The sequence below is a fragment of the Staurois parvus genome, unplaced genomic scaffold, assembly GCF_062004578.1.
Source record: "Staurois parvus isolate SC_StPar_1 unplaced genomic scaffold, SC_StPar_1.0 ptg000126l, whole genome shotgun sequence".
In the NCBI taxonomy this organism is placed as follows: domain Eukaryota; kingdom Metazoa; phylum Chordata; class Amphibia; order Anura; family Ranidae; genus Staurois; species Staurois parvus.
Window position 1 is genome coordinate 936,123 of NW_028317922.1, and position 24,276 is coordinate 960,398.

The 24,276-nt window shown below is 44.7% G+C and overlaps 1 long non-coding RNA gene and 1 other non-coding gene across 2 annotated transcripts; one reads left to right on the forward strand and one right to left on the reverse strand.

Moving 5' to 3' along the window:
* Window positions 1-4,670: 4,670 nt before the first annotated feature.
* LOC149466506 (small nucleolar RNA SNORD82) lies at window positions 4,671-4,736 on the reverse strand. Its single transcript, XR_016312054.1, has one exon. It is a non-coding gene; the product is annotated as a small nucleolar RNA SNORD82 (small nucleolar RNA).
* Window positions 4,737-11,387: 6,651 nt separating this feature from the next.
* Window positions 11,388-23,326, forward strand: LOC149466507 (uncharacterized). The gene is made up of 4 exons (XR_016312041.1): window positions 11,388-11,515; window positions 15,462-15,538; window positions 20,016-20,093; window positions 21,861-23,326. It is a non-coding gene; the product is annotated as an uncharacterized LOC149466507 (long non-coding RNA).
* The last annotated feature ends 950 nt before the right edge of the window (window positions 23,327-24,276 follow it).

A 24,276-nucleotide genomic window follows, 5' to 3' on the forward strand; every position in this document is an offset into this window, starting at 1 on the left:
AAATGAGAAGGAGGAGTGGAAGAGGCATTTTGGGGAGGTGATGAGAGCAATAGTAGGGAGATGATAGCAATGAGGGGGAGATGTACAAGTTTTGGGGTGGAGCAGAGGGGTAAAGAAATGAGATTTGGGAACAGAGGATAGTAATATGGAAAGAAGAGGGGGTGTATTGTATAAAAGGTACACAGAGTGGGACTCAGGTATGTAAGAGAGGTTTCCCAGGGTGTTTGCTTGCAGTCTGTCCAGCGTGCAGGAGAGTTTCTTGCTGTTGTTGTGTCTTCCTGCTGCTTAAGTTCTCCTGCTTTAGTTCAACTGCTGTGTTTAACTGCTTCGCACTCGTTCAAAGCCACACTCAATCTGAAGCAGCACCCCCATCAGTGATCTCCCCCCATGAGCTGATCTAAATTTATAGGGAGATGCTCAAATGAGCATTCAACTCCGCCCCAATTAGAAGCTGATAAGGATCACATGAATAGTGGGGGATGTTTCTTAGGAACCAGGCTACAGTCGTAAACCTGAGTGCACCTAGGAGGTGAGGACTGGTCAACATATACAAATATAAATACACCATTTGTTCAGAATTTAACAGGAGTCAATGCGTTTTTCTGGTTAAGAGCGGAGGTAGGAGATAGATGCAGTTACCTGTGAAAGTAGAGAAGGCATAACTAAAGTGCTGTGTTTTTTACTGCTTCACACTCGTTCAAAGCCACACTCAATCATAAGCAGCACCCCCATCAGAGACTTGCCCCCCATCACATAAACAGCGCAATGTTAGAAATATTAAATGTTTAAGTCACCATAAAACCTTTTTATTTTTAAAATATTCCTAATATCCACCTCTGATTTAAATAAGCTTTTGGTTCAATTTGTTTTCAATATCTGGACAAGTAGATTGTCATGAGGGACAAGTAGATTGGGACACCGATTTAGTCCCTTGGACAAGTAGGTTTTTCAAAAAATGTCCACACCCCTGGAATATGTCCCATAGGAAATCATGTTAAATGGACTGCTGTGCATTTCTGCACAAAGCAAAACACTTAGGTGTGAACCTAGACTAAAGGGTTAAAAACAGGGTGAGGAAGCAACAATGCTGCCTGCTTTAACCCCATTTGCTGTACTGGTCAAGGTTGCAGGGCAATTGCAGAGCAGCCTCTTTCACTTGAATGGGTCATGCTTGACAGATGCTACACCCACCAACCATGACCACTTCTAACTCCTGCTGCCACATGTGCACACCCCTTGCCATTGCCGCTAAAGGGGGTGCAGTTAGGGCAGGGGGAAAAAAGATAAAAAACAAAACAAACACCACACCCCAACTGCAGGTTTTCAACTACAAATTTAAATGGATCGTTCTGGGCACCCTAGAAGGCTGCTTTCACACTGATGTGCTGTGGTTTACATGCACTGCGGTGCAAAGCATCTGTAACTTTCCTGGGTTAACTGCACTTTTCTATAAACTTCTATTATATCTTGCAGGTCTGGTGTGCTTTCTGAAATCCTGCATTCAGGAGTTTTGGTGTGCTTTCAGAAAGTAGGATTGAATAAAAGTATGTGGCCAAGTGCAGCAAACCCACAGGCAAGCTGCAGGTCCACTGCACCAGTGTGGGTAAACCGCAGTGCATCAGTACAAAAGCAACCCTATACTATTATGCCCAGTATATTGCTTCACAGTGACTTCAAGATCTCTTTCCTGCTGCTGACACCACTCTGGAGACAGCTGGCCAGGGTAAGAGGTGGAGTGCATTTGGTATCACTTCACATTGGACAGAAGCCAGCACACAGGCGGCATTGGCTTATGCAGCTCTGGATCCCTACTACAGCTCCAACTTCACAAGTAGCCCCTCTGCATTGCACTCTGTAAGCAAGTCCAGACTGCCATCTTCCAGTCACCTGGCCGCGATCTATGGGTTGCTGATCCCCAGGTTAATGCATGAGAATAGTGGTGTACCACATTGCAGCCAAATACAAAAAACAAGCTTACACTCTACTCGACTCATTAACAACTTCAGCTCCGGAAGATTTTACATCCTACATGACTAAGCCATTTGATGCTATACTGAATGACGCGTTACTGTAACTGGTAAATGCACGGTCAACAACGCTGAGCCCAAGAGAAATTTATATACAATTTTTTGTAAACAAAGATCTTTTAGTGGCATTCAGTCACCACTGGGTTTTTTTTGCAATATAAGTCAAAAGACCAAAAGTTTATTTTTTTCCCTTTCTGCTATTATATGCATATCCAATGAAAATAGTAAAAAAAAAAGATAACTTTTGGCCAAAATGTATTGTGCTATATGTCTGATGGAAAAGTGTATATCGATAGATTGTAGGTGCTATAACTTTTAAACAAACCTAGGTTACATGTACACACTAACATTTGTATTTATTTGTGTACCAATGGCAGTGATCAGCAACTTGGGGATTGCAATAGTGTGACAATCTTGACACTGACACTGGGGGGAACTGACCAACTGCCACTGACATTAATACAGTGATATTATACACTGCGGAAAAGCATGTAGTGCATTTTTTTTTAATGCATTTTTTTGGTTTAATCTTCCTAGCAACTAGAAAAAAACCGTATGTACAAAAACACACCGCAAAAAGCACTGCAGAAACGCAAACTGCATAGGTGTGAACCAGCAGAAGCATGCAGTTGCAGAGCAAGTGAAGGAGCTGCAGCATAGGGCGCCTATTCAGCACGTTATCTTAAGAAATACTTACTTGGAGGCTCCAATCTGAACATCCTGCACTGGCAAGTTCTTCTTACAGAAAAAACTCCCTCAGAGCATTTTTAAGTTCATCATAATCTTTTGCAGAATTCAGATTTGCAACAAATACTGACAAATCTAACAAAAGGAGTAAAAAAAAGAAAAAAAGATTTTAACCAGAAATACCAAATACACATTAGCAAATATGGCATGAACTTTGAAATGATGGCCAACATTGAATAGAATTAGCATGTAAAGCAGGAATTTCAGCTTCATTATCTGTCCCAGAGACCCAAGGGAACGCTATTATGCTACTATACCAACACAACTTAAAGCAGAGATATACACACACCGATTTAACAGTTTCACGTAAATGACATTCAGAGCATCCCATGAGAACAACTGTCACAGTTGCCTGCATCTTTCAACTAAACTGTCAAGCCATTTAATGGTTGGTGTTCTAACCAATCACACGCGCAGCACCATGGCAACTGCAGAACAGAGGCTAAAGCTGGCCATACATTACACAACTTTCCTATTCAATTTCCTTTAGATTTACCTTCAACTAAGACACGCAAGAGCCTTCCTGTCTGCATACAAACTGAAAGTTTAGGTTTGACCGCATATGTTTTGGAAAACCTAAAGGAAATTGACACTTGCAGACTTAATACTACTGACAAGAGAAAACTCAACTGAAATTTTCTTGACACTTGTACCCCAGAAGGGCCATTATATTGCCAGGTGAGAATTCTCAAATTTTCTCAACTGGAATGCACACAGCCAATATGGATTTCCTGACATTTTCGATAATCTCTGCATCTGGATATGCATAGTACACGACAAAGGTCTATAGGTGCCAGAAAACCAAGAGTCCAGCATACATCCAGCGCCCCGAATAACGTTTCCTAAACACATCACTTCCAGAGCCAATTTTTTTAACATTTTGCGCACATTTGTACATAAAAATGCACATGAAACCCTGAAAATATTTTAAGGTACAAAAAAAATTTTAATGTATGAACTTTTTTTTTTTTTAAATATTTTTCAGCAAAAAACTAATGAAAACAAATGCTCAATTTCCTGGTAAAGTATAAAAAAAAAAAAAAAAAAGTAGTGTCACCATGGTGACACTCCACTCCTAGAGTGACAGTATGTAAAAAAACAAATATAAAAAAATAAAATTGTTAAAAAAAATGTTTAAAAATTATAATTTTGGTTATAAACTAATTTGGGATTTTTTTTTTTACTGGAAAGATAACGGAATACATTTTGGCCAAGATTTATGATGAAATATATATTTGCAAAATTTTATAAGAAAAACACTTTTTTTCAAAATTTTTGGACTTTCATTTACATAGCAAAAAAAATAAAAATCCCAGTGGTGAATAAATACCACCAAAATAAAGCTTTATCTGTCTAAAAAAAAGGCTAAAAAATTCATATGGGTACAGTGTTGCATGACCGCGCAATTGTCATTCAAAGTGTGATAGCACTGAAAGCTGAAGATTGGCCTGGACCAGGAAGGGGGTAAAAGTGTCCAGACTTGAAGTGGTTAAATATGGCAATGCAGTTAAGTAGAGCAAAAAGGCTTTTTTTTCCCTTTTTAAATATGTTGGATAGAAGAGGAGAGGGTTACATTTATTGACCATCTGTGTCAGAGAATTCCCTTCACTTCCTTCAATGTTGCCTCAACATGAAGAGGAGATATCTTTCCAATGTGAAGGATATCCTCTCAGACAGTTGTCACAGGAAAACGTGCCCCCATTAGAAAAAGGTCTCCTGCATTCATTGTTTTGGTGGCAACAAAATGTTGAATCTCTACAACGGGGACACAGACGGCAAAAAAAAAAAAAAAATCTGACAAAAGGTTTTCTTTCATTACACAAGTAAAAAAAAAATAAAAGTTCCAGTAAAAAGAGATCTCCATTGCATGTTAAAAACAAAGTTATCACATTTATGGCACATCAGCAAACATCAGTCATCAAAGATCAGTATTAAGTCCCAAAATTGTTCATCATTTGTGCCAACAATTCATAAGACAGCAGGCAGCTTACCCTCCTCTTCAGACTCCTCCTTTCCAGGTTTCTTCCCTTGAGGCATTTTGGCAGGAGCTTTCTTGGCAACAGGTTTTTTCTCTTCTTCAGATTCATGTAAAGAATAGAATTCCATTAACACACCAAACCAAATTTCAGTGACACCATCTCTCTATTAGATATCTAGTATTGTAAGAGTGGGAGGAGCCATCCACTATGTCCATGTCTCCTTCCCCTGTAATCCCAGGGCGTTGCCATGGAAACAGAGGTGACCCGGAAGTAGAAAAGAGGGCAGCCTGTCACTTCAGGTGTCCTCAGCCCACAGAGCGCCGCCTCTTTCTCTATGATTTGCCTCCTGTTCTCCTCCCCCTAGGTGGAGACCCGCCCCTTCCATCACGGCAGATGAGGATTCTGATCCCGCCTCTTCTCTGCCCCCTCAAAGAGTTCTACACCATACTCCTCCCCCCAGGCGGAGTTTCGGTCTTTTCCCCACTCTCATTTAGAGAGGTACCACGCCCCCACATTTATGGAGGTGAAAGCCACCCCCTCTAAAAAGTTCAATGGGAGGACATAGAGATGCCGCCCCAAAGCTTTGTCGCCCCGCCCCCATGCTCTGATGCCACGCCCCCGTTTTCTGAGTGGTAGGTTGCAAAGTCCCCGCCCCTCTCATTTGCATAAATGTTGCAGAGGATTGTGGGTATGTTGGTGTGTGATCTGGGGATGGGGGCTGAGCGGTTGTGTGTAATGTATGAGTACGGTATTCGGTGTAAGAGGTATACATTATTCATAATAATACATCCACACATACATCACAGCAGACACGTCTAGGAATAAAGGGAATGAAATGGACGGGCTCTCCATGATGTGACCCTCACAGATCCTGGAAGGGTTTATATAGAACAGGACACACCATGGTAATCAGCTGAGGGACGGCTTACTACCAAGGCTATGTGCACACCTTGGGGGGGTGTGAGGCCAGAACCAATCACTGGTGAGTCCAGAACCAATTGGTGTCCAGAACCAATCACTGGTGAGTCCACCAAGACCACATGACATGAGAAGAGCAACAAACGAAAAGAGAAGAAAAAGAAGAGATGTTGTCATGTGGGACCTTGGAGGGTGGTGGAGGTGATTGGCTGCCTGGCAGAGCAAGTCTGCGGTGTGAGATGGAGGCGCCCCACTGAAGAGTGAAGAAATGCGTGCGTGTGGGCGCTACCAGAACCCGATTCAGACTACTCTCCCTTCCCTCACCAAACTTTTACTTCACCACAGCATGTGAGGGTGCTGCACGACCCGATTCAGACTACCTTCCCCTCCCCCACCCTCATTATTCATCACGGCATGTGGGGGCGCTACATGACCCGATTCAGACTACTCTCCCCTCCCACACCATCATTACACTCCGCCACGGCATGTGGGGGCGCTACACCACTACTCTCCCCTCCCACACCATCATTACACTCCGCCACGGCATGTGGGGGCGCTACACCACCCGATTCAGACTACTCTCCCACCCTCATTACACTCCGCCACGGCTTGTGTGGGCGCCACACGACCCGATTCAGACTACTCTCCCCTCCCCCACCCTCATTATACTCCGCCACAGCCCGAGGGGGTGCCACACGACCCGATTCAGACTACTCTCCCCGCCCTCATTATACTCCGCCACGGCTTGTGGGGGCGCTACAGAACCCAATTCAGGCTACTCTCCCTTCCCCCACCCTCATTAATCCCCGCCACAGCCAGTGTGAGCGCCACATAACCCGATTCAGACTACTCTCCCCTCCCCACCATCATTATACTGCACCACGCCCACTCTCCCCACCCTCATTATACTCCGCCACGGCTTGTGGGGGTGCTACACAACCCAATTCAAACTACTCTCCCCTCCCCATCCTCATTATACTCCGCCATGGCTTGTGAGGGCGCTACACAAACCAATTCAAACTACTCTCCCCTCCCCCATCCTTATTATACTGCACCACGGCCTGTGGTGGCACTACACGACCCAATTCAGACTACTCTCTCCTCCTCCACCCTCATTATACTCCGCCATGGCCTGTGTGGGCGCCACACGGCCCAATTCAGATGACTCTCCCCTCCCCCACCCTCATTATACTGCACCATGGCCTGTGGTGGCACTACACGACCCAATTCAGACTACTCTCTCCTCCTCCACCCTCATTATACTCCGCCACGACAAAACCACTTCTTCGGTTCCAAGACCTTCCATTCTCAACCAGTGTTCCATGGAACCCTGGGGGCTCCTCCAGAGGTTAAGAGTCCTTTGAATTGTGGCTGAATCTGATGGTGCCTGAATAGTTCTGGACCCAATGCCTATTTGAAGAGCCAACGGCAGGACACCAAAGATCTTTTTAACGGTCTGTAAGAGTGGCCTGCTGACCACCATTGTAGGGGGCAATCTTCCAAATGACTACCACTAAAAGGGGGGTGCGAATTCTTCCCACTGGCCACCAATGCAAGGGCCACTCTTTCAAATGATTACCACTAAAAGGGGCAAAATTCTTCCCACCGGCCACCAATGCGAGGGCCGTTCTTCCCACCGGCCACCAATGCGAGGGCCGTTCTTCTCACCGGCCACCAATGCGAGGGCCGTTCTTCTCACCGGCCACCAATGCGAGGGCCGTTCTTTCCACCGGCCACCAATGCGAGGGCCGTTCTTCTCACCGCCCACCAATGCGAGGGCCGTTCTTCTCACCGGCCACCAATGCGAGGGCCGTTCTTTCCACCGGCCACCAATGCGAGGGCCGTTCTTTCCACCGGCCACCAATGCGAGGGCCGTTCTTCCCACCGGCCACCAATGTCAGGGCCATTCTTCCAACAGGCCACCAATGTAAGGAGCATTCTGCCCACCGATCACCAATGAATTAATTTTAGCAAGGGTTTCCTGAAACCTGAAAATTATTTCAATGATTCCTTGGGTAAAACTCTTGAGAAAGTCTGTCTAAGAGTTTCACAAAGATGCTCAGCATTTATATTCACAACTTAGGTCACCTCACCCTGATTGCCATGGAACATGGAAATGTGGATTGTCCAAGAGCAGGATGTGGGTGTGTGAAAGTGGCACCATCCTGTCCTAGTTACATAACCCCATTGTTGGTGTCAGGAAACCTTTATAGTCGTTAGCTCCTCCATTTACATCGGCTGATAGTGTGAATTGTCGTCAAATCGCTGGGGCATTATATGTGGTAGTAAGATGGTGAAGAAGGCCAACCACCCAATGGTGTATTTAGGTTTTGTGCTGCCCTAGGCAACACTAACATCGTCTGACCCACGGACACCGACCAACACCAACCCCCCCACCCCCTTGTCCCTCTCGTGGAGAAAGCCTGACATTGACCAACAACACCCTTGCCCCCCACCTGGGAGAGCCTTCCACTACCACCCCCCGCCCTGGCAATAGGGAGAAAGATACTCATCTTCATCTCTGGACATCACCGGGAACGAGAGTCAGGCTCTACATACACCATTAACCACTTCCAGTCCGGACACTTTCCCCCCCTTCCAGTCCGGACACTTACACCCTTCCAGTCCGCACACTTTCACACCCTTCCAGTCCGGACACTTTCACCCCCTTCCAGTCCGGACACTTTCCCCCCCTTCCAGTCCGGACACTTTCCCCCCCTTCCAGTCCGGACACTTTCCCCCCCTTCCAGTCCGGACACTTCCCCCCCCTTCCATTCCGGACACTTTCACCCCCTTCCAGTCCGGACACTTTCACCCCCCCTTCCAGTCCGGGCACTTTCCCCCCCTTCCAGTCCGGACACTTTCCCCACCCTTCCACTCCGGACACTTTCCCCCCCTTCCAGTCCCGGCACTTTCACCACCCTTCCACTCTGGACACTTTCCCGCCCTTCCAGTCCGGACACTTCCCCCCCTTCCATTCCGGACACTTTCACCCCTTTCCAGTCCGGACACTTTCACCCCCTTCCAGTCCGGACACTTTCACCCCCTCCCAGTCCGGACACTTTCAACCCTTCCAGTCCGGACACTTACACCCCCTGTCACAGAACTTTATTGTATGATTTTATAAATGAGACACATTGTTAATTATGTTCATTTATGGGTGGTGCTGCACTTGCTTAATTTTGGGGATTTGCTGTTTTTGCCGCCCTTCGTCAGACCCCTGGGCACACTTTTTTCTGGTCTGCCTATATGAAATCTTAGGAGTCTTTTAGTTGAATCCCATGGTCAAAAATGAAACTGCCCAGAGACAATACATTCTTTCTCCAGTTGTGACATTTTTAACCAAAAGATGACAAGCCTGCCCACCACGACAAGGTAGACTCTTTCAGGGCAGGACCTACACTAAACTACACTACGCTAACCTACTCCATGCTAGTCATCGTATTTTTAGTGTTAGATGCCTGATTGTAATAAGCCTCATCCTAGAACCTTCCATCTTCCTCTCCAGACTTGTTTACTAAGATCTACATAAGAACAACCCTTTTCATTCACAAAACAGAGAACAGACTTGAAATGGTTGTTGCTGTTATCTTATGGTGGGTGATGCAGTGGTCAGCAATGATCACCTGTAATGTCCCGACACATTTCCCTTCTTTAATCAATGCAGAGCTCTCTTCCACATAGATGCCTTCAGTCTGAAAGGTCTAAAGCGATTTAATTGTCGTGAAGTTTGTTCACAGAGAACTGCCTTTGTCGCCGTCCTCATCCTACCAGTCCTCAGTTTTACTGACATAGAAAAATGCTCACAATAGTGTGTTACAATAAACAATTGGATGTTAAATAAAAAATTAGGTTTTTTTTAGAATTACAATTCCAAAACATCTGAATAGAGCCCATGGCAGCAACAGGGGGAATGACAACCCTCAGGGTACTGTGGTCACCCCCTGAAGGAGGACACCCCACCCACATTCCACCTATCAGGCCATGCACAACACCCCAGTTATCCCACCAGACCACAGCCAACTGGGAGGAGGTGCAATCAATTCTGAACTTCGTGAACCCAACAGGAAGGCCGAGACTTCCTCAGAACTATGCGCCACCATCATTCCTGTCCTGCCACAGTTTCAGAGCTTCCCCGATCAAATTTATAATTATTTAGATTATTAAAGCTTTTTTGAGGATGTCCAATTTATACTGTCCAATAATGATGTAGGGAGCCATTAAGGGATATATACTATATAGTGACATTAAGAAGTACTGCCCTGTGATCTATAGGGTCTGTGGAAAACAGGCTTGTTTTCACTGCGAGTCCGACGCTAGGGTTGCCTAGTTACCGTTCTGACTACGCTAGTATGGCAGTGGTTGTCCCGCCCAGCGGTCTGATTGGCAGATCTTCAGATTATAAAATGGAGTACTGTCTACCCACCTGTGTCACTCACCTGTGCCCATCAGTGCCACCCACTTGTGCCCATCAGTGCCACCCACCAGTGCCCATCAGTGGAGCCCAGCAGTCAGTGCTGACTATCAGTACCCATCATCAGTGCCACCTATCCGTGCCACCTATCCGTGCCACCTCATTAGTGCTGCCTATCAGTGCCACCTATTAGTGCCCTTCAGTGCTGCCTATCAGTGCCCTTCAGTGTTGCCTATTAGTGCTGCCTATCAGTGCCCATCAGTGCCGCCTATCTGTACCCATCAGTGCTGCCTCATCAACGCACATCAGTGAAGGAGAAAAATTACCTGTTTGCCAAATTTTATAATAGAAACAAAGAAACTTTTTTTTTTCACATTTTTTGCTCTTTTTTTGTTTATAGCGCAAAAAGTAAAACACCCAGCGGGGAGTACATACCACCAAAAAAAAGCTCTATTTGTGAGAAAAAAAATTATAAAAATTTCACATGGGTACAATGCTGCATGACCACGCAATTGTCATTCAAAGTGCGACAGTGCTGAAAGCTGAAAATTGGCCTGGTAAGGAAGGGGGTATAAGTGTCCGGTAGGCAAGTGGTTAATGGAATTAGGTATCCATTCGATTTATCCTCTGATAATCATGGAGGCCATGAAATGATGTATCACTTTGATTCATAATGCAGAATGTGAAATTGTATCCACTGAAATATCACTGGGCCAGCTGTCACCCCTCAACTAACTACGCCTGGTCCCCCTAGTGATGAGCACCCACTCCCTACCACTACAGATGTTCAAGGGATACAGAAATTGCTGTCACACCGCCTACCACCCACAGACCTCCACACCAAAACTACCCGAACAAATATTGACAGACTTCCACCCCACAAGTACCACCTCAACAGCCACAGATACATTGTGAACCCCTCGCACTACAGCCCCTTCTGCCGTAAACAGCACCCCTACCAAAGTAACACCCTCCAGTGACAGAACTGCAACCGCACTGACATCCTACATTGGCGTGTACCCATGCGAATGGCGTAGCGTGTAAAGGGTTAAATATTGTGTCCGTGTGCTGCAGAGGATTTATCATGTACACAATAAATGAATCAGCCTGTATACTGTGCAGATCACTCAGCATCTAAGGGTTAAATGACTCATCCTTCCAATCCTGTCTGTGTCCTGCTTTGCCCAGCAGACACGCCGATCTTTTCTGAGTACCTCTGTGATGTTCCAACAGATTGGCATGAAGGGGTTACTTCAAGGTACATGGTCGGATGCAGTAGTTCTGTAATGGAATGATCGTGCCTGAAATAGGGACATGCGCAGTTGCTTCAAGGGGGACAGATCTTCATGGGAGACAGATCTTGCCGCTACACCGGACCCTCTTCCTCTGGAGGGGGGGTCTTGGTGCATGGAGGGCCCTGGACAGTAATGGTGAGAGCGGCCCTGTGGTTGGACGGGGGATGTGATCGGAGGGGGGGGATGCGATCAGAGGGCAGGGGTGCAATGGGGGAGGAGGATACAATCGGAGGGGGGTGTAATTGGAGGGTGGGGGATGCGATCGGAGGGGGGGGTGCAATCGGAGGGCGGGATGCGATCGGAGGTGTGGGGGGGGTGTGCAGTCAGAGGGCTGGATGCGATCGGGGGGGATGCGATCGGAGGGTAGGGATGCAATTGGAAGGTGGGGGTGTGATGGGTGACAGGGATGCGATCGGAGGGGGGTGGATGTGATCGGAGGTGGGGTGTGCGATTGGAGGGTGAGATGTGATTGGAAGGCAGGTGTGCGATCTGAGGGCAGGGTGCGATCGGAGGGCGGGATGCGATCGGAGGGGGGTGTGCGATCGGATGGCGGGAGGCGATCGGAGGGAGATGCGATTGGAGGGGGGTGTGCGATCGGAGGGGGGATGCGATCAGAGGGGGGTGTGCGATCGGAGGGAGGTGTGTGATCAGAGGGCGGGATGCGATCAGAAGGCGGGTGTGCGATCCGAGGGCAGGGTGCGATCGGAGGGCGGGATGTGATTGTAGGAAGGGATGGGATCGGAGGGCGGAATGCACAATTGGAGGACAGGATGCAATCGCAGGGGGGGATGCGATCAAAAGGGGATGCATGATTGGAGGGCAGGATGCGATCGGAGGGCAGGATGAGATTGTAGGAAGGGATGTGCAATTGGAGGGCAGAATACAATCGCGTGGGGGATGCGATAGGAGGGGGTTGTGCGATCGGAGGGGGGATGCGATTGGAGGCCATTATCCCGGAGAGATCAGCTACACCCGGCATGACGTCTCTATTTGCAGAATATCAGACAGGGTTTTATATTCTATACAATAATATCGGGATCTGTATATAATATAAACCTGTATACTGGGATCTGTATACAGAACACTGATCAGCCAGAACATTATGACCATTGACAGGTGAAGGGAACAACATTGATTATCTGCTTACAATGACATCTGAAAGTGGCTGAGATATATTAGGCGGCAAGTGAACATGTTGTCTCTGAAGTTGAAGTTTTGAAAGCAGAAAAAATAGGCATCACAGTTTGTTGTCTATGGGGGTTGTATATCTGCAGACTAGTCGGTGCTCATGCTGACCCAGCTTCACAAACAAAAGCCCCTACAATGATCACATGAGCATCAGAATTGGAGCACGGAGTAATGGAAGAAGGTGGCGGGTCTGAAGAATCATGTTAGTTTTCTTACATCATGTGGATGGTTGGGTGTGTCTCACTTACCTGGGGAGGAGATGGCTGTGGGATGCAGTATAAGAAGAAGGTAAGTCGGTGGGGACAGGGTGGTGCTTTGGGCAATGTTCTGCTGGGAAGCCTTGGCTCCTGCCATTCATGTGGAAGTTACTTTCTACAGGCCACCTACCTAAGCATTGCTGCTGAAGGAGTCCAACCCTTCATGGAAACGCTGTTCCTGGATGGCAGTGGCCTCTTTCAGCAGGAGAATGCTCCCCGCCACACTGCAAAAATGGTTGGAGGGGTACAGGGAGTTTGAGGTGTTGACTTGGCCTCCAGTTCTCTAGATCACAATCCAATCAAGTAACTGGCTTTTACAGCAGTGAACATGGATGGTTGTTGGCTGGCTGGCATGTTGAACTGGCTATCTTATCCCCCTCTTTGATAAGTTAGTTCAGCTATCTGATAAGGATTGTCCACAGTGATGATATCCGTTTTTACAGGCTAGGCAGAGAGGTCTCACAAGGGATAAATTGCTATCACAACAATCTGAGTCAGAATAAACTGCATTGAAGCCTGCAGAGCATGGCAGTTACAATCAGTTTATTGCTGGTGCAGTGCATAGGCTCCTGCATCGTCCCCAGCCCAGCCCCCAGTCTCTCTGGAGGTATGCACATACTGTTTTGGAAGTGGAGGAAAATATCAATGGATTACAAGTATAGTGACACCACCACACAGCACTCTAATTAGATCTGTGAGTTCCTCTGCTCTTGTGGCAGATGGGACTTGTAGTCTTTCCAATCACTGATCCCTGTGAATTGGTCACATGGCTGTGTGATCAGAGCCATACACAGCTGCACCTAAATCAAACTCAAACAGCCTCAGGTAGAAGCATAAACAAAAAATAGACAAAGCACACATGTGCCCTAGTGCAATGAATCCTTTAATAATGAACCATATTACATAATACAATATCAAAATCGCAGATCTCTGTGAGGAACTCTCGTGCCTTGTGCCTCCTTATGCATCCACACTTGTCTGGGGGTACCCATGCTGGCACATGAAGTGTCCTATCCAAAGTGTGACACCAGTGGGGCAGAGGGAGGACCAGAACAGCAGTTCAGTCCTCAGCGCCTGCTTGCTCAAGGTGCCGGGGACCCTGCATGTGCCACAGCTATGGACAAAGCTGGCACTGCTAGCGGAAGAGAGGGTGGAGGCCACGGTTGAATCGCTGAGGCCTGTTTCTGGGACAGTGTTGGCCCCCTTTTTTCATGTCTTTTTTCAAGACTTGGAAAAGGGGGTCAGGCCCCCAAAATGTGAGGTGCATAGTATTGTGTTAATTGCACTTGGAAACACAATCACTGGATATTTGTATCTTTTGTTTTTTTTTGTGAATGTAGAAGCACTCTGTGGTTCCGGAGATGTGGGGTGCAGTTTCAGGATGGGGGGGTTGGAGAAGGTGACCATATGTTATGTTACACCTTAAATATAGATTTAATATGAAATCTGGTCAGAAAGGTGAACGTAGCCTTTTAGGACTTTATTGAATCCTATTGCTTCCACTCATGTATGGCATATGTCTGCAGCAGCAGAGGGTTTTACACAGTTTCCCAGGTGCTGTAGCATGCATCTTTAACAAGCCGATTTTCAACTGTCAGGTAGAAGCGATCTGGTGGATGTACAGCTGATGGATCACTTTCATGGGCCCCCGTTAATGCACCATCCAATTCCCCTACCACCTCCCACTATGTTTCCCAGGTTCCAGTTTTCCACCTTTGAACCTCAGACTCGCACTGCGTGATCTGCGCTTCATTGGCTTCAGTGAAGGGCAGGGGAGACATCAGGGGTCTAATTGCCAGGTGTCTTTTGCAGGTAACCATCCCTAAATATTTTAACCTCTTGCCGTCCGCCTGCTGTTTATAAACGGCAGGACGGTGGCAGTCCAAGGTCGGGTTGCCGTTCCTAAACGGCACCCGCCTTTTCTAGCTGTGCGCGCTCCCTAGGAGCGCGCACCACCGCGATCCGGTGTCCGCTGTGTCCTCCGGACACAGTGAAACACCGATCGTCGGACGGGACCTCTGTACGAGGTCCCGGTCATGTGATCACTGATTGGCGAATCAGTGATCACATGCAAAGTAGTAAGCAAGATGTCACTTGTGACATCATTGCTTACTACGTGTGAAATCTGTGAATGATCACAGAGGTCACATGGTACAAGGCTATTCACAACAGCCTTGTACCATGTGACAAGCTGTGACCAATCACAGCTCACTCAGTATTTCTCAATGACTGCAAGAATGCAGACAGAGAGAAAGAGAAATGATTGCTTTTACATCCTATATGGGTGTAAAAGCAATCAGTGTAAAAAAAAAAAAAAAAATCTTCATCACCCCCCACAAGTAGTACAGTGTCACCAAGCTTTATCTGTCTCAAAAAAATGGTAAAAAATTCACATGGGTACAGTATTGCATGACCGCGCAATTGTCATTCAAAGTGTGATAGCGCTGAAAGCTGAAAATTGCCCTGGACAGGAAGGGGGTAAAAGTGTCCGGACAGGAAGTGGTTAAGATGATGAGAAAGATGACGGCATTGAGTGGTTATAAGAATGCGTATGAGTAACTGCTTTTGTATTGGTGGAATGGGAATGCTTTGTTAGTCTTTATTTTATGACCTGGCTGTGTTCTTTCTGTTCGCAGAATCGCTCCATAGACCATCGTGTTGATCTGTATTCTCTGCAGCTCTATTGCTGGGATTATTCTGATCTGTGCCAGTAGTAAGTAAGCTTTTATTTTTCATTTATTGCTGTATAAATACTTGCTGTGTGTTGGCTATAGGCAATACATGGTACACAATCCTTCCATGTCCACATCTCCATTATTCACTGGCATCCTCTGTGGGCTGTGGGTTCCGGCACAGTAATAAATGAGATGGATTTTAGGTGAATCTTCAAACAAAATCATTTTTTCTATTGTTTTTGCAAGTGGAAGTGTTAGGACATCTGTTGAGTTTCTATTGACATTTATCAAGGAAATTTCACTTAACCCACATAGGAAATGAGGAGAGTAAAGCAGGGTATATGCGTATTGAAATTCCTCCTGTCCAGCATGAACTGCCCATATCTCAGTATGTGTGTATCCCTCACTTGTGTGCATGCTGGGATTTGGGAAGTTGTTTTTTGGTTTTTCTTTTGTTTTTTTTCTTCCCATTCAATCAACTGGTTGCTTGAAAAAAGACTGTGTATACCCAGCTAACGTTTACACTATATGAAAGGCAAGAAAAAAAAATCACAGAGGTTCTAACACTTCCCCTTCTATGAATAAAGTGGTTTTATTTGCTGATGCGTCCCTAGAGAGATCCCGTTCACTTCCTGTTCCTTTGAACATGTAGGGAGGAGGAATCTCCCCTGCAGTGAGCACAGACAGAGATCCTAACTGCATCCCACCTTCTTTGGAAAAAAGGTTTTGGCAGGAATAACACTTTTTCCTAGTTTAAGATAGTTAAATAGTAAAAAAATTCTGGTAAATGCCTTTTAACCACTTCAAGTCTGGACACTTTTACCCCCTTCCTGTCCAGGCCAATTTTCATCTTTCAGCACTATCACACTTTGAATGACAATTACACGGTCATGCAACACTGTACCCATATGAATTTTTTAGCATTTTTTGAGATGGATAATATTTTTTTTTGCTATATAAATGAAAAAGTCCCAAATATTTTGAAAAAATAAATAATCTTTCTTCATAAATCTTGGCCAACATTTATTCAGTTATCTTTTTAGTAAAAAAAAAATAACCCAAATTAGTTTATAACCAAAAATTATTATAACTTTTCAAAAACTCTTTTTACATTTTTATTTTATTTCTTTATATTATTATTTATGTTTTTTTTGTCAACATACTGTCACTCTAGCAGTAAAAAAAAAAAAATCTTCATCACCCCCCACAAGTAGTACAGTGTCACTACTTGTGGGGAGTGGTGAAGATTTTTTTTTTTTACACTGATTGCTTTTACACCCATAAAGGCTGTAAAAGCAATAATTTCTACTCTTCTTTGGCTGCATTCTTGCAGCCATTGAGAAATACTGTGTGAGCTGTGATTGGTCACAGCTTGTCACATGGTACAAGGCTGTTGTGAATAGCCTTGTACCATGTCACCTCTGTGATCATTCACAGATTTCACACGTAGTAAGCAATGATGTCAGAAACGACATCTTGCTTACTACTCTTCATGTGATCACTGATTGGCCAATCAGTGATCACGTGATCGTCACACAGACGTCCTGTACAACAATCGCGGTGCTGGGTGCACACAGGTAGGGAGCGGGGAGGACGATTATAATCGGCCACCCACCCCTGCACTGCTCCCGTCTGGCCGTTTATATACATGGGCCGCACGGGAAGTGATTAATTACCTTCCTAGTTCCTGTCTACCTCCCATATCCACACCAGTGAAAATCCCAGTACTTTCAGGTATAAAAATACATGGCTATACCCCCTGCCTTCCCACAATGCATTATTTGCTATCATGAGCGAGTCACCATTCTCAAATCCTGTTACATGGAGGCAATCCTGGCAGACCTGGATTTGCATAGGGTCTGCAGTGCAAAACACAACTGCAAACTGGATCAGAAAGCCATCCTCTGTGTGACCTCCTGTAGGTGGTGGTGGGAAGGAGGTGCAGAGTGGCCACAGTTCTAGAATGACAGGCAAACTTCCCTGAAGGTGGTGGGTTGGCAGGGAGATACTAGAGAGAATATAGAGGGTGTATGGGGCATGGAGGGAGATGCTAGAGAGTATATAGAGGGTGTAGGTGGCACGAAGGGAGATACTAGAGGGGCTATAATCTGTGGGTGGCAGGCAGGGAGACTCTAAAGGGGCTATAGACTGTATGAAGGTTGCAGGGGAGATGCTAGAGGTACTGCAATGGTAAAATATTTACTGGGTATATCTGTCAAAAGACACAGGTAACGTTTGCCTTTTAACTCTTATTTTAGTTGATAAAAAGTGGGATATTTCCAGTAACTGGATTTGAAAACCCTGTAGTGCAGTCCATGGTTGAAGGTAGAACTGCCTCTTCTGCCTGTCCTTGGATTTTAATTTGAAATACCAGAAGCAAAGCCTCTGGAGGTGTTTTCTACATCCTGGGATGTCTGGGGACATTTGACTTTTATCTAATCCCTCCAATGAATAACACATCTCTGCTGTAAAGTTGTATTTATTTTATTATCTATTATTGCTTACTTTTTAAGGATCCTGTATGTCACCATATTTGTGAATTTTGCTTTTGCCTTTTTTGAGAAGCCCTCATCTCTAACTGTAACATCAGACGTGCGTTACCGCACTGACCTTTCTGTACAGGTAATAACCATTACTGTCCGGCTGACCTAGAATTTATACGTATTTTACACCAAAAACAGGCTAATAAGGCCAGTTCTCACATGCCCACATCTGAATCACGCAGGAACATGCTGTGCTTTCCTTTGCAATTAAACCTAGATGCAAAACATACAGCTTTTGCAATCTGCAGCGGGTGTCAATAGAAATTTAATGACACCCCAAGTGCCGGTCACAAATGCAGTGTGTTTGCCCGCACCAGATTGCATGGTACTTTTGTACCATGTGATCTGGTTACAGTGGGGCTTATTTATTAAAGCTGGGGAGTGCAAAATCAGGCTGACTTCTGCATAGAAACCAGTCTGCTTCCAGGTTTTATTGCCAAACCTTAATTGAACAAGCTGAGGTTAGAAGCTGATTGGTTTCTATGCAGAAGTGAGCCTGATTTTGCACTCCCAAGCTTTAGTAAATATACCCCAGTGTGGCACAGTGCGGTGCGACTTTAGCCCATTCAAAATTCATGGCCTTGAATTCACACCGCACAGGAATGCAGAGCGCTTTCTTGTGCAATTCAGCTCTGGGCATGGTGTAAACCTGTCATCAAACTGAAAGTCTAATAAAGTGAATATTCGCCTTTAGTAACTTTGAACAATTCTCCTGTATGCAATTCCAGATTCCTTGAATGGAACCTACCGGTGGTCCTCATTTTAAAATGCTGCTCTTGGTTTCCTTTACATATGCATTAGGGGTCTTTTCTACAGAAACCTCTGGTCCCTTGATCCCCCTCCATCCTGCTGTTTGCAGAACTGGCTGCATGCTACATGTGCGCACCCCATAGTGGGCGCACAGTTGTAGCATGGGTGCTACAAGGTTCAATCTACGTGAATGTGCAGTGTTCTGCCTCATTTTCTAGTTGCAGCAGCTGAGTTCAGGCATTAAAGTAGTTCTAAATCCTCAAGGGTTTTTAACTTAATGGATTTTATGCATTAAAGCAGAGTTCCACTCACCCGGTCCAAAAATAAGTCAGCAGCTACAAAAACTATAGCTGCTGACTTTTAAAAAACAGCCATTTACCTGTCCCTCGGTCCCATTGTGTGTCCCCTGTAGCCCGTTTCACCGGCCGTCCTGTGTTCCAGGCGCCGGCATCTTCAGATTGGGCACCCGGCTGTGACAGCTTGCGGCTTCACATCCGGGTACCCGCTGCACATGTGCGAGTAGCACTGCGCTTTATGAACGGTCCTGGTCACTTTCACCCACCGGCAAGCTTCTGTTCACCTAATGTAAACAGGGCTCATATTCTGCACAGCGCTCCCATATTTACTATACAATCCTGCTCCGGGTCCGTCCACCTCTCTCTGCCCAAAATCCCAGCTGCTAATCCAGTTCTCCACTGTAAACTTGAGGCATGGAGAAAATCAGATGACTGCATGACCGGTAAACAACATTAACTTTGATTGTAGACTCTTCATAAATGAATTACAATGCAGCAGGATGAACAAGACTACTCTAGCTTGCTTCACGCCAACCAACGCTTACTCATAGAGCGCTGGTTGGCATAAAACATGTTAGGGGTAGTCTTTCATCCTGCTGCACTGTCATTGATTTTACAAAGAGTATACAATAAAGGAGGTCATTGGCTGCTGGATATGTCAAGCTCCGTTTCCCAGCCGGCGATTCCTAGCCGGGACTTGGTGATTGTCGGCAGGGCTGAGAGGGGAGAGATCTGTGTGTAAACACAGATCTCTCTCCTGTCAATATGGACATGCTGCTTTGTATCTCTCTGCACAGTAGAAATAAATGTTTACATTGATATGAGCAAAAACTAGCCAGTTTCTGATTATATGCATATCTGCTGTTTATATCTTAATGCTAATAAAAACTTATGAAGTGTTCTCAAATACTATGTATTTCTTCCAGGTTTATCACAAAAGAAGGAAAGATTCTTTACTCCAGACCTAACTTGCCCTGGGTTATTCAGAACGTGAAGGAGATTGGGTAAGTTAAGACGATTTAAACCTCAGATTCAAATGCTTAGATTCCAACTTAAAGTGGAACTGCACTGCATCTGAGCACCACAAACCAAAAATGCTATACAATTTATTTTTAATATTCAAAACAAACTCCTCCATCCATTCATGTCTCCATGCTTTATTTTGCTGAGAAAACATTTTGAAAAACACCTCCTGGCATTTCTGGCTGTGGTCATCTTGAGTAAGGACAGGTGTTTCATATAGCAGTAACTTCCTGGAATCCATCTGCCCTTAGCTCAGGCATTGGCTGAGATGAGAACCCTCCCCTCCTGAAGACTCCTGGGATGCATGACATCATTTCCTTAGGCACGGAAACCAGGAAGTTAATGAAGGAATACAAAAAAAGAAAAGGTTAAAACAAGTAAATATGATATACTTTACTAATGCTAGCAGCATAAGGATTAGAAATAGTCCATGCTGATTGAGAGAGTCAAGTTTTGTTTTAAGTATTTAAAAAGCCTCTTGTACGTGCAGATGATCATAGGGCAAGCTCATTTTAGGCCCTCTGTCTTTACCTGGTCTATTTGTAGGCTAATGACTGCTTTTCCAGGGCAAGAGCTTGCCACGCAGATACAGAACTGTCTGAATAAATTATTTATGGTTAGAGGGCATCCAGAAACGTCTGAACGAATGTAGACTCTTGGTAGCCTCCTGGCTTGTCTACATCTACCTAACTTGGCCATTGCCATGAATCGCCAGATTTGTTACACACTGAGTACCTGTAGCCTAGACGAAAATCAAGTGGTTCAATATGTATGCTAGCCAAAGTGTTGCCCTAATTCATGTCTTACACCAATGCCAAGGCTTCTGTAGTGAGAGAAAATAGAATAGAACAGGGGTGTCTAACCGCATCAGCACGTCTAGCTGCACCAGCATTATGGTTGCCCTCAAAGGGCCAGTTGTACCTGTAAGACTAGATGTGCAGAGCTCCCCACCCTCCCTTACATCAGATATCAAGAGCCCCCCACCATCAGAAGTCAAGAGTCCCCCACTCTCCATTGCATTACAGTGCACCCCCCTTACTGCTGCTGCAGGGAATAAACTTGGGGCAGAGCTTGGAAGCAGAAAGGGTAGGGTCTGGAGAAGGACTGGAGTCTGCTGAATGCTGAGACCAGGGGAGGCAGAAACGTGGGAATGCTGCAACTGCACAGAGAGGCACAGCATACGTAGGAGTTCTGTCATCCTCTCTACTGTGGACTGCTGAGATGGGAAAGGGGGTACAGAGACGATCCTGTCCATGGCTGCATGGAGAAATGCAGGATCTGGCAAAGAAGGTCTGTACTCCTCTCTGCTGCTGAATGCTGGGACAGGAAAGGGGGTGGGGGGTGGAGATGGCCTGTCCTAAGCTGCAAAGAGAGACACAGGATCTGTAGGAGGAGTTCAATCCTCTTCTTTGCTACTGACTGCTGAGACAGGAGAGGAGGGGATGGAGATGAGCCTGTCCGTGGTTGCACAGAGTGACGGAGGATCTGGCTGAGGAGTTCTGCCTCCCTTCCAGTTGCTGACTGCTCAGGCAAGGTGGGGGCAAAGACTAGGGGGGTGCTGCAGCTGACGGCCACATGAAATGACCTGGAGGGATGGATTCGGCACATGTGGAATAGAAGTTGGGGCTTATTTAGACTGTGTCAAACGCACTGCAATTATAAATATGATTCAAACATGGCCTTTACAAACAAGGCTCCCAAAATGCATTATGTCATATTTATATTTTAACCTTTGGTTTTTTTTAAAGGTAAAGAAAAGAAGCACAACAAAATAAAGAAAATGATGACCATGACAGAAACACTGGGTATTCCCATGCTAATTAGTATGAACAAAACTAAGGAGAACCTCAATGACAAAAGCGATGTCTCTAGTTGAACTATGTGGCGTTCAATTAATAGGTATTTAACTTTAATTCTAGTAATTTATTTGTGTGATTTAAATGAGTGCAAAATTAATTGTATGTACGTGTAGTTAGAGTTGTGATTTATGAATGTGTATTCTTTTTACAGTATCATGTACTGTAAAATAGTTTAGCTCTGAAACCACTTATAATGGTCCTCGTGTATAAAATTGTGTCACCCAGAGCAATTTGACATATTTTTCTTCCAGCGGCACTGAAATATGAAAATATTTTTTTTTTCCATATTTCAAACCCTTGTACTTTCATTTTTTTTTTTTACTTTTTCTCCTGGTTTAATGTAATTTTTCCTGAGTATTTTGCTCATCATAATTAGCAAATTAATCTGTTAATTTAATTGTGAAATGTATTTAGTTGCAGCAAGATATGAATAGTGCTATGCCTTCCTGAGCATGTCACTTATTAGGGTAATATCCCAACAACCAGACTGCTGTAGTGATGGTAAGAGGATGCCAATACTTTGTAAGCATTGCCGTCCTAGCTCATGGTATGCTGTCCTGCCCTCTGTGCCTCTAGCAGTTAGTAATGTTTCCAATGTAATTGGGAGTGACCAAAGCGTAATAATTCATTTATCACCAGCACTTTGCACATTCCCCTCGCCATCATAGCTAAGTTAGTTCAGCATTCTTTAATCACTAATGTAGATCACTTCATATGACACTTTTATGAAGTTGTTTTACATCATTTTACCATTTTGTGTACTGAAACATCTTTATTTTTATTGAAACGACCATTTTGTCTGTTTTAAGACATGAAAAATCAACTGGAGAATCAGCACACAGGAAGTTGATATTGTTACAACCAATTATGATTTTTGTTATTCTCTCTATTTAACTCCACCATTGATTTTACCCAGCTTAATTACAACTCAAAACAGGTCCAAAGTATCTCTTGACAATAGCCTCTGTATGGCAGTTGTCAGAATTCCCCTTGCATTTATTGTTTAATTCCCCTTGCCTGAATAGTTTCATTGTCAATCTATTGTGATGGGCTGTTTTATAATCCTAGTAAAAATTACAAGGCAGTTGAGAAAGTCAATCACAATTTAGTAAGCAAGATATACACGTGTTGGCAGTCAACATGTATGAATCAATTTGCTGCAAGGTAGATGCATTCATTTTTTTGCACTGTGGTAAAAGAAAGGTATTGTCATTTGAATGCATGCTGGGATTGTATCTGTACTGCAATGCAAATGTAATTCCTTACTCGATTTTTTTAGTTTGTATTTGTTAATAAATGTATGTATTTTGTCATATTTATAAAGACAATACCTTATTTACTGGTTCAAGATAAAACTGGATTATTTATTAATACTTTACTTAATACTTCAGTACTTTAATGGAAAGTACAGAGAAAAAAATGTTTTGTTATTTCAATATTTCATTCTATAAGATGAACTGTTATATGCAGTGATGTATTTTGGATTTGTGTTGCCCTAGGCAAGACTAAAATTGGGCGTCTCCTCCTTCCCCAGAAAGACTAAAATCGGGCAACCCCCACCATCTGAATTTGTCCCACTCCAGCCATGGTATATTATTTGGTGCCAAATTATGGTACCTAAAAATCTCCATAGGCAAAATTTAAAAGCCTTTACAAGTTACCTGTTTAGAGTTGCACAGGAGGTCTGGTGCTAGAACTCTCACTCTGACCTTCATGGCAGTACCTCACATGTGTGGTGCGAACTCCATTTACATATGCGTGAGGGACCTATGTGCCTGTGAGCATGGGGGAACGGGGGTGCTTTAATTTTTAATTTTTTATTTTATTATTTCTTTATACAGTCATGGCCGAAATTGTTGGCACCCTTGATATTTTTCCTGAAAATCAAGTATTTCACACAAAAAAGGTATTGCATTAACACATGTTTTGCTATACACATGTTTATTCCCTTTGTATGTATTGGAACAAATATAAAACAGAGGCAGAAAAGCAAATATGACATAATGTCACACAAAACCCCAAAAATGGGCTGGACAAAAGTATTGGCACCCTTAACTTAATATTTGGTTGCACACCCTTTGGAAAACATAACTGAAATCAGTCGCTTCCTATAACCATCAATAAGCTTCTGACACCTCTCACCCGGAATTTTGGACCACTCTTCCTTTGCAAACAGCTCCAGGTCTCTCTTATTGGAAGGACACCTTTTCCCAACAGCAATTTTAAGATCTCTCCACAGGTGTTCAATGGGATTTAGATCTGGGCTCATTGCTGGCCACTTCAGAACTCTCCAGCGCTTCTTTGC